The sequence below is a fragment of the Mizuhopecten yessoensis genome, unplaced genomic scaffold (genome assembly GCF_002113885.1).
Source record: "Mizuhopecten yessoensis strain PY_sf001 unplaced genomic scaffold, ASM211388v2 scaffold11143, whole genome shotgun sequence".
NCBI classification, from domain to species: domain Eukaryota; kingdom Metazoa; phylum Mollusca; class Bivalvia; order Pectinida; family Pectinidae; genus Mizuhopecten; species Mizuhopecten yessoensis.
Genome location: NW_018408901.1, coordinates 879,857 through 892,147, shown reverse-complemented (window position 1 = coordinate 892,147; position 12,291 = coordinate 879,857). Strand labels below are relative to the sequence as shown.

General features: G+C 35.7%; 2 pseudogenes; one reads left to right on the top strand and one right to left on the bottom strand.

Annotated features, from left to right (window-relative positions):
- Positions 1-6,510, top strand: part of LOC110466735 — an 18,980-nt pseudogene extending 12,470 nt beyond the window's left edge.
- A 426-nt stretch (positions 6,511-6,936) lies between these two features.
- LOC110466734 lies at positions 6,937-12,025 on the bottom strand (annotated as a pseudogene).
- Between the last annotated feature and the right edge of the window lie 266 nt (positions 12,026-12,291).

Here is a 12,291-nt window from a genome sequence, read left to right as displayed (position 1 = left end):
TGCATGTCTGTGAAAGTTGCATGAATAAGATCACAGCCGCTGTCAGTTTAAAGGAAACATGTATCAATAACATTGATGAGTTTATTAGCATACATAAGCGACAGAAGCGAATGTCAACATTTCCTCCATCGTCCCTTAAGATGTCAGTCGCCAATCAGATTCAGCGTTTAGTGGAAAAGTTGAAATGTTTGAGTTTAAATGACGATGAAAAATTACCAAAGAAGTCTCGACAGAGATTGACGTTTGACACAGCTCATCATGCATCTTCCACATCTGTGCCCACACCTGTAGCAACTCCGTGTCCAGCTTTTAGCTCTTTGCCAGACCACGGCTATACTAAGTCATACAGTACACAAAGTGAACCTGATACCCCGACCGAAACATCTGCCGAAGATGTTATGAAGCAGCTAGTTTGTGATACATTACCTGTTATTGACAAGTCTGTGCAAACTGTTGCAAAACTTGGAAAAAGTATATTATTTGTAAAAGATCCAAATGAACTGTGCAAGAGAGACTGGTCCAGGGATGTTACTAGGGAAATGTATGAGAAATGTCCTGAGCTCTTCAGGGTTTTATTTTCTGCTCTTGGTGAGTATTTTGTTCTTTTTTTTACAGTAGCTATAAATTTAAAGTATCACTATTATGAATGACAAACAGGAAATTATCTTCACAGATGGCATGGGTCACTAAGGCCTGGATGCAACGGCAAAAGTATCTATAGACAAGCCTTGTTTTTATACTATTTTTTTTTTATTTTTTTTTGTGAACAATGACCCAATGTGCAATCCTTAATTGAATGCTGAATTAGTCTTCCTGATACTATAAAGTTAAATTAAACAATAACATATTTTTGTAGGTGACAAAATTTCAGCAGAGTCCAAGTTGTCAACAATGTCAGTGATCTATGGTATGATCCTACATTGTAGAAATGTGAGGGCCTGTGCTATTCAACGCATTATATCTGCATTGTGCATAAGATACCATGCAGATAATAAGGTATAAGAAGAAAAAAATCATTTGTTTTATGTTACCTGTACCCTTAAAGTTGAAAGTTTTGTTTCTTACGTTTATTGTTGCTTTATCATTTGCTGTTTTCAGGGGTAGAAATAATCACAAGCCTGTCTGTCTGGGACCATTAATTATATATGTTTAATGAAGGGCCAGCTGATCTTACAATGGGCTGGTCCGCCTGGCTTGTTAACTTTTAAAACCTATCAGCTGCCCACTTTTTTTGTTTGTTTGTTTGATTTTGTTTAACGTCCTATTAACAGCTAAGGTCATTTAAGGACGGCCTCCCCTGTGTGCAAGATGCATGCGTGTAGTGTATGTGTGTGTATTTTGGGAGGCTGCGATATGTTCGTGTTTGTCTCCTTGTGATAGCGCGGAACTGATGCCGACTTTATAGTGCTACCTCACTGAAACATACTGCCGAAGACACCCAGCAGGACGCCCCACCCGGTCACATTATACTGACAACGGGCGAACCAGTCGTCCCACTCCTAATTTGCTGAGCGTTAAGCAGGAGTAGAAACTACCATTTTTAAAGACTTTGGTATGTCTCGGCCAGGGGACAGAACCCAAAGCCTTCCTCACAGGGGCGAACGCTCAACAAATGGCCAAAAGTGAGGCATTGTCAAGGGAGACATTAGGAAGAAGAAAGTTATTTAGAAAGGAGAGAAGAGATAAGGTCCCAAATTAAGTCGCCTCTTACGATCATGCAATTGGGGGCAGCAGGTACAATTCTTACGCCCTACCTGCAGGGGGTCAACTGCCCACAACTATATACATGCATATATATAAATAAATAGCCTTCGGCTGTCTTCAGCCGAGGGGACTATTGGTTTTATATAATAGCTATATTTTCAATTATAGTATATCAGTTCTATCTTCTTGTAATATGATGTTTGTACATGTAACTGTTTTGTTTCACTGTGTCTTTATAAAGGAGCAGATCGCTCCGAATATTTGACAAACTAAACTTGTCCACACTGTTGAAATTGCTTCTTTGCCCCATATATATATAAATATACATACCAACCATGCATACTGCAGTAATTAGAGAAGGGTAATACCTCTATTATGTTACTGATGATTAAAATGTCTATAATGTCAGTGTAATTGTATACTACCAGGTATACCCTTGTATGATGCATGAAATACTGTATGGTGTAATAACTGTAATACTGTTGGTTACACAGTGTAATTGTATGATATGAGAAGCATAATACTTGATAGTATGATATGAATATAATGTATGAGGATATAGTATAGTGTCTCAGTATATAATAGTGTTTATGATACCAGTGCTTTATTGCATTGTATGATGAATTGTACGGTGAATGTAAAGTGTATATTATACAAATGGTATGCCTATAATGTATGAGTAGTGCAATAATGTCTGTAAATTGTCAGTGAATGAATAAATTGTATGATGAATGTAAATTGTAATGGTTGATATTATCCCATTCATTGTAGGATATGAAATTGTATGGTCTACAGAAGGACCTGTATATTTTATAGTCTACGGGCCCTTTGGGCCAGGTCAGCCTGACACTATTCCTTATTTCTACCCCATGTTTTGAAGTTTTTCAACTACAGTACATGTACATGTAAAGGCAAGCAACATTAAAATTGGTCAGTAGTTATCAAGAAATGTAATTAACGTTTTCATGTTGGATCGTCTAACTTTGGTTATGTCAAAGTTACCTAAACCAACCAATTTTATTGCATTAACTACACATGTACATGATTGGTAAGAAAATTTAAAAGTAAAAGAATTCCTCAATTTTCTTGCATATTACTACTGTAGTAAGAGGGAACCATACATGTAACATTTTTTTTTATTTGAACAAGTATTTTATAGGTATCTTGCAGCAAGTTGCTGCATGTTGAATGAGAAAAGAGTGTATCAACATTCATTTTAATTTCATTGTGTTAAATGATAAATTTGATTTAGAATTATATGTAGGTAATACACCTTATTAAATGTGTATTTTCAATACAGTTTCAGTTTAAAATTTCCATTATCAGGATAAAGACACATGATTTTATCAAATAGTATTAATTACTTGTTTAAAATTGATGTTAAATTCAAATTTCATTGTTTGACCAATGCATTACTATGCATTTTAACACATTTTAGCTATTGGAAAGGCTGAACCAGGTTCATGTTACGTTATCCCACGAAACAAAACGGAAATTATTGAAAGACTTTTCAGACTACTCTGACTTTTGCATCATAGAGAAAGTGAACCAGGGAAAAGATGGCAAAATCAATGGTGATCATTAGGATATTTATGTTACCACAAATGACAACCGGATGGACAACAAAAATAAAGATTACCATTTTTTTGCATCAGATTTCATCTTTGACAGAATTAAAACAGACCATTTGGATGACACTTCCTGTCTGCACAGCTAAATTTGATTGGTTGAAGTCAATTCTTCCACAGCATATACCACATACTTTAGATGATGTCATGTCTCAGAAATGCTGAAGAATGAAGCCTGTTACTCAGACTGCATCCAAGTCATAAAGTCATATGAGGCACATATTTTGCAGTGTCACACCAAAAGTGGAAGAGGTAATAGCATGGTTGTCAGTTGAGGTTAAAGGGTCAAATGTCACACCCGACTACTTTTCAAGTCAAAGGCTTGTGTATGAGATATCTTATGAACCCCTCAACAGCTTAGTTTATAATTATATGTCCTCATTCACAGTGTTCTTATTGGTTAAAGTTGAAATATTTTGGAAATTGAAATTAATGATAATGGAAATATTAATGATTAAACAAAATTTTAGTAATGTCTATTATTTTTCTTTATTTTTTAAAGAAAGATCAATTGGGCTATGTACGAGGGTTCAATTCCCTCCCTATATAGCTAGGCATTATTAAATATTACAGCTGGTGCAAAGTTGGCAGACTGCCTAGTGCATAGCCCAATTGTACAGAGTTCATGACATTTTCAGCATGTGACCTTGACAAGCTAAAGGTTCCAGTTGGAGGAGACCAACTGACCCGAGTGAGACTGCAAGGAGCCAAGGCTGTTCAGGATGGAGCATTGACAGCAGTAGATCGATTGGAGCACTTGGAACCAATCATTGTTGAATTATTCCATACATTACAAGATCTACTGGAGGTAATGTGGAATAAACTTGTAAAATAGAATAAATGCAATTGTGTGTTCCTGAAACAATGTATACATTAAAATATTTAGAAAACTTATGATGTGTGCCTTGAAAGCTTGTATATAATAGAAAATTTGCTGGACATAATCAAAACTCGAGTATTATAAATTGTATTTCTTCAAAGAAGTCTGAACATACTGAGTTTTTTAGTTGCCAGTGTTGTGTCATACCTATTTGTGTTCATCATTTATTGGCCCTAATGACCTTTTCAGTGTTGATGGGCTGTTAAGAATGTAATAATAATAATTATATTGTGGAAAGATTCTGACGAGGTGTGCCAATGGCTCTAAATATGCCTGTTGTTGTTTCCAGAAATTGTACAAGGGATTCTACAAAACCACCAGTGGTAGAGACAAAGGCACTCTGTTCAATTTAAAGGTAGCCATTGAACGGAGCAACATAACTGGAAAAGTCAAAGGCCGGTTTGAGGTAAATGTATAATGCTACAATCATTTTTATGCACCTGGATTGAAAGATTGGTGTAAACAGATATTAGATTGTCTGTCTTGTACGGTTTGTTTGTCTATCAATATCACAAACTGAAACTTCTTTTTTAACTTAAACCTTGACCTTAACTTCTTAAATTGAATAAAGAAAGACGTAATACTTGACACTTAAATAATAAAGCCCTTTTATGTAATGGAGGAGTGAGGTGGATAGGTTTATTGGGATCAAAATGATATGTTAAATATGGTTTCATACATGAACATCCCAGCAGAAGATACATGTATTATAATTAATGGAAAGTTTACTTTTTTCTTTCAAAATGAAATATTTACAGATTGCTGGATGCCCAGCTATTTTATTTGATATGTCAAGTAAGGGTACCAAACCGTGCTTACTTTGAATTACAAGTGAACACATATTAATAGAACTATAACATTTGTCTTTGAAATGACAAAGAAACACCTTAAATTGATCTTGAGTTTTTAACTATGACACTTATACATGTCATTTTTTCATTACTGTTAGGCCCATGAAGATTTTGCCCTAACAGTGGGAAATGCTTACTTCCTGTCATTTGTTATGGACAAATTTGGTATGGACTCACTAGATGCAGAACCAAAACACCTTCTCCTGAAGACCAACATCAAATTTATGCAAAATAAATACAAGAAGGATGTCTTTCACAGCATCATGGATGAGGTTATACAGGAGCTTGTGTGCACTTTTCCAAAGGAGGTAAACAACAATAAACAAATCTTTTTACATGTGTCATACAATTCATCAATAGATTTTAATGTAATAACATTTTCTTAAAATGTGTTTCACAAATTTAAACTACACATAACTATCAATACAGTGCTCTTTTTAAGCTGTATTGGTGATACATGCAAGACTATAAATGGTGTCTTACAACATAAACCCAATCATTCTATTTTTTCTATAATAACGTACTATTTCATTTGCAGGAACCTGAAGTTTTACTTAATGTGGATATCTTGGACACAAACATTGCAGTCAATAGCGTAGTGGATGGAAGAATGCTCAAATTTGATTTGAACATCAACAACAACAACGTCATATTTAACGTTACACCGGAAAAGGCTAAACATTGAGTGACAGTTGATATCTGCGTGTCAAATCATAAAATCTCGGTCAGGATTTCAAAAGCTGAAACAGGAGAATCGGATGATTTACACAATTACGTTATGCAGTTCCTTCAGTGGTACTTTTTGATTTTAACCTTCAAAGATGCCATTAAGGAGGGGGATTCAGAGAGAACAAACATGACATTGAAATTTTGCATTCCAGTGTTCTTCAGTCATTCCATTTTGTCAAAGTACCTTGAAGAATGCATTGACTACATCCTGAAAACAGAAATCATTCTCTCTGAGAAAATGGCAATGAAAGTTAGGTATGAATCGTATGTAAACATGACTGGACACAGAGGTGACAACAAGGCTACAGATTTACAGAAAGAGAACGAAGTGTTGGTATTGAAGGAACTGATTCGAGGGCTGGGTTCCAACAAAACTGAAAAAGCTATAGTCACCATAACAAAAGCAGCACCTGTCATTCAGGATGTTGTTAACAATTTTGATAGAATGACAAATATTCATGACAAGCATACACATCACAGAAAGCGTTCATTGGAAGGAGATGTTAGGTGTGGTCTGAAAGAACTTGTCCGTTTGAAAATTTGGACTCCTACACAAGGACGAAAGCTGGAAATCTTTCATCAATTTAAAAAGTCACCATTTGATGTAGACAGAGTAACTTATAAGGAAATTGTCATGAGGAAAGTTGCAAGACTGAAGAGAGGAATTGCTATTCCAGTAGATAGTGAAGATGAATCAGATTCAGAAAATGATAGTTAACTAGCTGTATTAAGGTATCTACAGCTTTGATCTTCGGTATATTTTTAATTAGATCAAGTAGTTTGAAAGTTATGGTCTAAATCAAAGTTGTGGACAAACACTCGCTAATCAAAAGTAATCCCAAAATTTGACCATAGCTATAGGGGCATATTCATGTATCTTTCAGAATAAACCTAGAAAACAGTTAATGTCACAAATCTCACAATAAATGCCAGCTGGCACAATATTAAAAGGAGGAACCATCATTAAGATATGTGTACATTTCCAATTTTCCATAGTTCAGTTAAAAACAACAGGTACTTCATGTGTGGGTTCCATCAATATATATTCTTGGACATAAAAACTACTTGATCTAATTAAAACTACCACCTGTGTATTAGAATGTCAAATCGGGATAACAAATTCTGCTACTGTACAACTAAATCATCATGTACACATACTAAACAGTTCTTTACAGTTTGAGCAGCAACTCCTTTTTGGCCTGAGAAAACAACACCATCAAATCCAAAGTGATTTACCAACATGAGTCTTAAACAACTTTTGAGAGTGCAGTACTTTATCATTTCTTCTGTCATTCCTTTCCTGTTTTTCGCTATGTCATTGTTGTTAAAGTACATACTTGCTGCAGATGGTTGTCCAAGACGCCCTGCCCGTCCAAGTCCCTGTAGGTATTTTTCTAAGGTAGTTGGTGGTCTACAATGAATAACACGCACAACGCTTGGTGCATTCACTCCCATTCCGAGGGCGACAGTCGCCAGGACAAGTCGTATCTTTGGATCATGTTTTGCGAGTTCTTGCATGATAACATGTTTCATTGACTCTGGATAGCCCTTATGATATTGGGCAAATATTCTGTTTTGTGGAATTTTTTCCCCATCATATGCATCTTCCTTAAGTTCGTGAGAGGTGTATTGAAAAAGTATCCCATGGCTTCCAAGTTTTCGACATACATTATGGTGACTGGGAAGGAATGCTTCTTTTCCTTCAGTTCTGATGCAACTGGCTCAATCAAGTCATCATATTTTTCAAACTTTTTAATATTTGGCAATCTGTTTCTGATCTCCAGGGAAATGTTTGGTCGATCCACATTTTCAGATATCACTGCTGGAGTTTTCAAATTCATTTGTTTTGTGAGAGTTTCAATAGATTTGAGAGTTGCTGTGCAGTTAGCATTAAATGGAAAGCCTTGTCAAACACACAGACCAGTTCACCTAATCTCTTAAATGCAGTACGGAATTCGTCTCCCATGCAAAATGAAATTGTGTAAAATTATATAATTATGCAATTATGAAAGTATATATTAGCTAATAGTGACCAATATTGCATTACCTACAAACTTTGATAAATTTACTGATCACCTTATTCAAGATGCCGTTGTTCTTGTGAATTATCCTAATTATTCTGATTTCAGACAGGATTGATATGAAATATATAATGTATTAGGATTTATAAGTCTGAAATTACTTACATCAGGAGATAATGAGCTATCAACAGAAACTGATAATTATATATTATCTAAAGTTGAGAAATTTAGTGATTTAACTAATAGATGGATTCACCTAACTCGAATTTGATTAGTATATTTTTAGGTCACCTGAGAAAAAGTCTCAAGTGACCTTTTGCGATCGCCTTTATAAAGTATGCACCTGTGAGCCCTGACTGACCCCCAGGGGCTGATGGGTGGGGCCAAAAAGGGTTGAATTGACTGAAATTTCAAAAATCCTCTTCTCAAGACCCAGATATGGTAGAATCAAATACTCTTCATAGATGGAAGGGTCTTAAGGTGCGTTACTGAAATTGTGAATTTCTTGACCCTGGGGTCTCACGTTCCCCCCTGGAAGGGGGTAAACTTTACTATAGTTTATATAGGGAAATGACATTTTGGACCAACATCTGTTTAATTTCCATTGAAAGTAATTAAATTTGGGTTAGCATTATCAGTATTATGTAGCAGTTTGATAGTATGTACCTATGAGCCCTGGCTGACCCCCAGGGGCTGATGGGTGGGGCCAAAAAGGGTTGAATTTACTGAAATTTCAAAATTCTTCTTCTCAAGACCCAGATATGGTAGAATCAAATACTCTTCATAGATGGAAGGGTCTTAAGGTGCTTTACCGAAATTGTGAATTTCTTGACCCTGGGGTCTCATGTTTACCCCTGGGGAGGGGGTAAACTTTACTTTAGTTTATATAGGGAAATCACATTTTGGACCAACATTTGTTTAATTTCCATCGGAAATTATTTCAATTTGGGTTAGCAATATCAGTATTAGGTAGCATTTTGATAATAAGCACATATCAGCCCTGACTGACCCCCAGGGGCTGATGGGTTGGGCAAAAAATGGTCGAATTAACTGAAATTTCAAAAATCTTCTTCTCAAGACCCATTTATGTTAGAATCAAACACTCTTCATAGATGGAAGGGTCTTAAGATTTATAACCTTGAGTTGACAGTTTGATACTTTGAAAATTTGAGCCAGCCCTACGCCCAAGAGCTGTAGGGTGGGGCTCAAAGGAGTCAGTGTGCTAAAATTTCTTCATTTTCCTTGTTTAGGATCAGAGTTGCTAGTTTCAAATCCTTTTTAGTCTGAAATCTGTATACTAGATATTGAATAAGGTGGTTTTATTGTTTTTTTGTCACTTTGAATCATGTTAAAAACAAAATCAACTCTCTGTATAAATATATCAGGTGACCGTTAAGGCCCATGGGCCTCTTGTTATTTAATACTTCCGGTTATATCAATATGCTCTGTGAATGTGTGTATGTGTGTTGGTGTGTGTGTGGGTGTGTGCTTAGAAGTATGCATGTTGCCAGTGACACAGAACTTGTACTTGTTCCATAACATCGAAAATGAACTAGTCATCTACATTTTGTACGCCACTGGTAGAGGTGTTAGCCTTGTTATTAGTGTGTGTAGTTTAAACATTCAGCCATATCATTAATTCAAACATATATACGTATTTTCCATATAAATGTCCATCTATTTCAATATGTAATTAATCATCGATAATTTTGTAAATATATCTTATTATTCTTTGTAAATATATATATGTTGTACCGTTTCAGGAGAAGACTATTATAGGCACTACCTGTTGTCTAATCCTTTTGTAAATACAATAAAATTTGTTAAAACCAGAAACCTACCACCTTGGATCTTCCAAATACATTTGAATATCCATCCCCAGGCCCTCTAAAGTGAACATACAAAAATAGCTTTAAATTATTTTAATAAGTATTTAAAAAAAGTGTACTCCTCAGGCTATGTGGGGCCACTAGGCAATCTGCCCACTTTGCACCAGCTTTAAATTCAATATTGCCTAGGGAGGGAATCGAACCCTCGTACATAGCAAAAACTTGTGTTGATGTTAGAATATATATATATACCCTGGTATATATTGTTATCATTTCATTATATAATGTATCATTGTGGTAAAAAATAAGTACAAAGTCTTAGTTATATACATATGTGTACTTCATAAAACTTACCACTCTGAAACCATATGGACTTCATCAATAACTATTGCGCAGACAAGATCTTGATACAATTTGGATCGCAGAAGTCTGGAAAATTTGGTTTTCATTAAGGCTTCAGGGTGAGAATATATCAAGTTAAACTCTCCATTCTTCAGTTCCTCAAATGGTACATCACATTCTATGGCAACTGTACGAGGTTGATCGACTTCATCATCTCTTTCCACTACAACATTTTCCTCATTAAATGTAAAACCATGTGTACCTTCAAATAAATACAAGGAATTACTACTTCTGACATCAAAAGAATGTATACATCTGTCTATTTCACATGTATGTGTAGAGTAAACGGACAATGATACAGGTGCATTTATATATATATATGTGTAAAAGGATTGGGTTTTGAACACTTGTATATATTTCCATATTTATGTTTCGTGTAAATATATATATAAATGTAAAAGGATTGGGTTTTGAACACTTACTTGTTGCATATATATTTCTGTATTTACGTTTGGTGTAACGGAATGGGTGTACCTGGGGTATTCCCGTTGGGGAGTCCCTTCCGGTATATTATTTAGACGTTTCTGATTGGTTAATATTTTTAGGATATGTTACCTAACCTGTACAGCACTCTACGCTCAGGTATGGGTCAGTATCGAGTGCAAATACTACATGGCATGTGTATTTCAAATACTACATGGCATGTGTATTTCAAATACTACATGGCATGTGTATTTCAAATACTACATGGCACGTGCATTTAAAGGAATACAATTAAATTTGACTATATAGCTGGGTGTTTTTGGTATTGTAAATCAGTCTGGCAGAGGCTTACATGTAGCTGGCCGGCTCGTCTTTACCCTTCTTACGGGCAGGTTTGTAGGAGTGTATTTCGGCCTTAGACCTTAAAATTATTCCGGGCTGGGTGGTATTTTCCCATTGTAGGCATGTTTGGGTAGAATTATCTCGGTGTTAATTTAGGATGGTTATTTTCCTGTTGTAGACATGTTGTAATATATTATCGGGGTGTGTTTAAACTTATTTTCCAAGGTGGGATACAGGGTGGACATTTTTGAGAGGACATATGTTACACGGTATACTGTTATAGTATGGACCGGTCGAGTGGTTGACGTGCTGTAGCATTGTGCATATCTATTCATCATGTTTCATCTAATTTACTTCACTGTTTCGTTTGGTACATAATAAATTGTAGAACTTTATAAAACGTGTTGTCATTCATTGACCTGTAGCCAGCTGAAGTTAAGTCAAGACAGAACCACATAGTTGACGAAAGAAAAATCACTATACGAGGGCAAAACTTTTACATAGGAGCCTGAAGTTCTGTCAATAATGAATAATAGTAATACAAAAAAAACCACCTCTTAAATGCTTATTTTTTAAGCATTTAAGAGGTATTTTGTGTATTACTATTATTATTCATTATTTAAGAGAACTTCAGGCTCCTATTGGAATACAGGGTGTGTGTGTACTATATTCCACAGATAAAAGTCGATTTTTAACATTATAGATGTATAGTGGAACTCGTTACTGTACCTGTAATGTTTAGACAACAAGCACTTATTCCGCTCTTTCTTAGACTCGTCACTTGGTCTTCCATGATAGAATTTAACGGGGAAACCACTATGACAGTCATCGGTTTCTCCCTCGCATATTTACGCTGAGCAAACCACGGTAATAAATGAAAAATCACACTTTTTCCATAGCCTGTTGGCAAAATAGATACACAGTCTTGACCATCATACAAAGCCTTCAACGTCTGAAGCTGCTTTTCTTTCAAGTTTATCCAATTTTCTTTAACAAAGGACAATTCTGCAATGAAAACTCTATACATTCTTCGAACGACGCCATTTTAAGAACTTCTTTGTAAAGCGGCAAGTCTTCCTAATAAGTAAACCAGTAGCCGCATCACAATGTGCTGGCGTAGCTGCATATCGCTTACCGTCATACATCCGAGGTTAGATGAAAGGTACCGGAATCGGCCAAGGTTTGCCGAATGCTCTGTACTCTTCCTTTTCTCCATTTTGTTTTATGTTTACCGACAACAACGTGGTTTCCCGCATTGAAGAATTCCTATAAATACCGTAAATACGCAATTCGGCGTGCGTATGTGCTTGAAAACGAATAATCTTTCTAATAGCGTAGCCTTTGTTACTGTATCTGATAATTGAGGTTCGTAATTCTGGAGATAAACGTGAGATCTGCTGCAGTTCTATCATTTGCCTAAGTGAATTGATAAACTGCGTGCGCATCCTAACCCAAAAAGACGGAGTAAGTTAGGCGATCGAA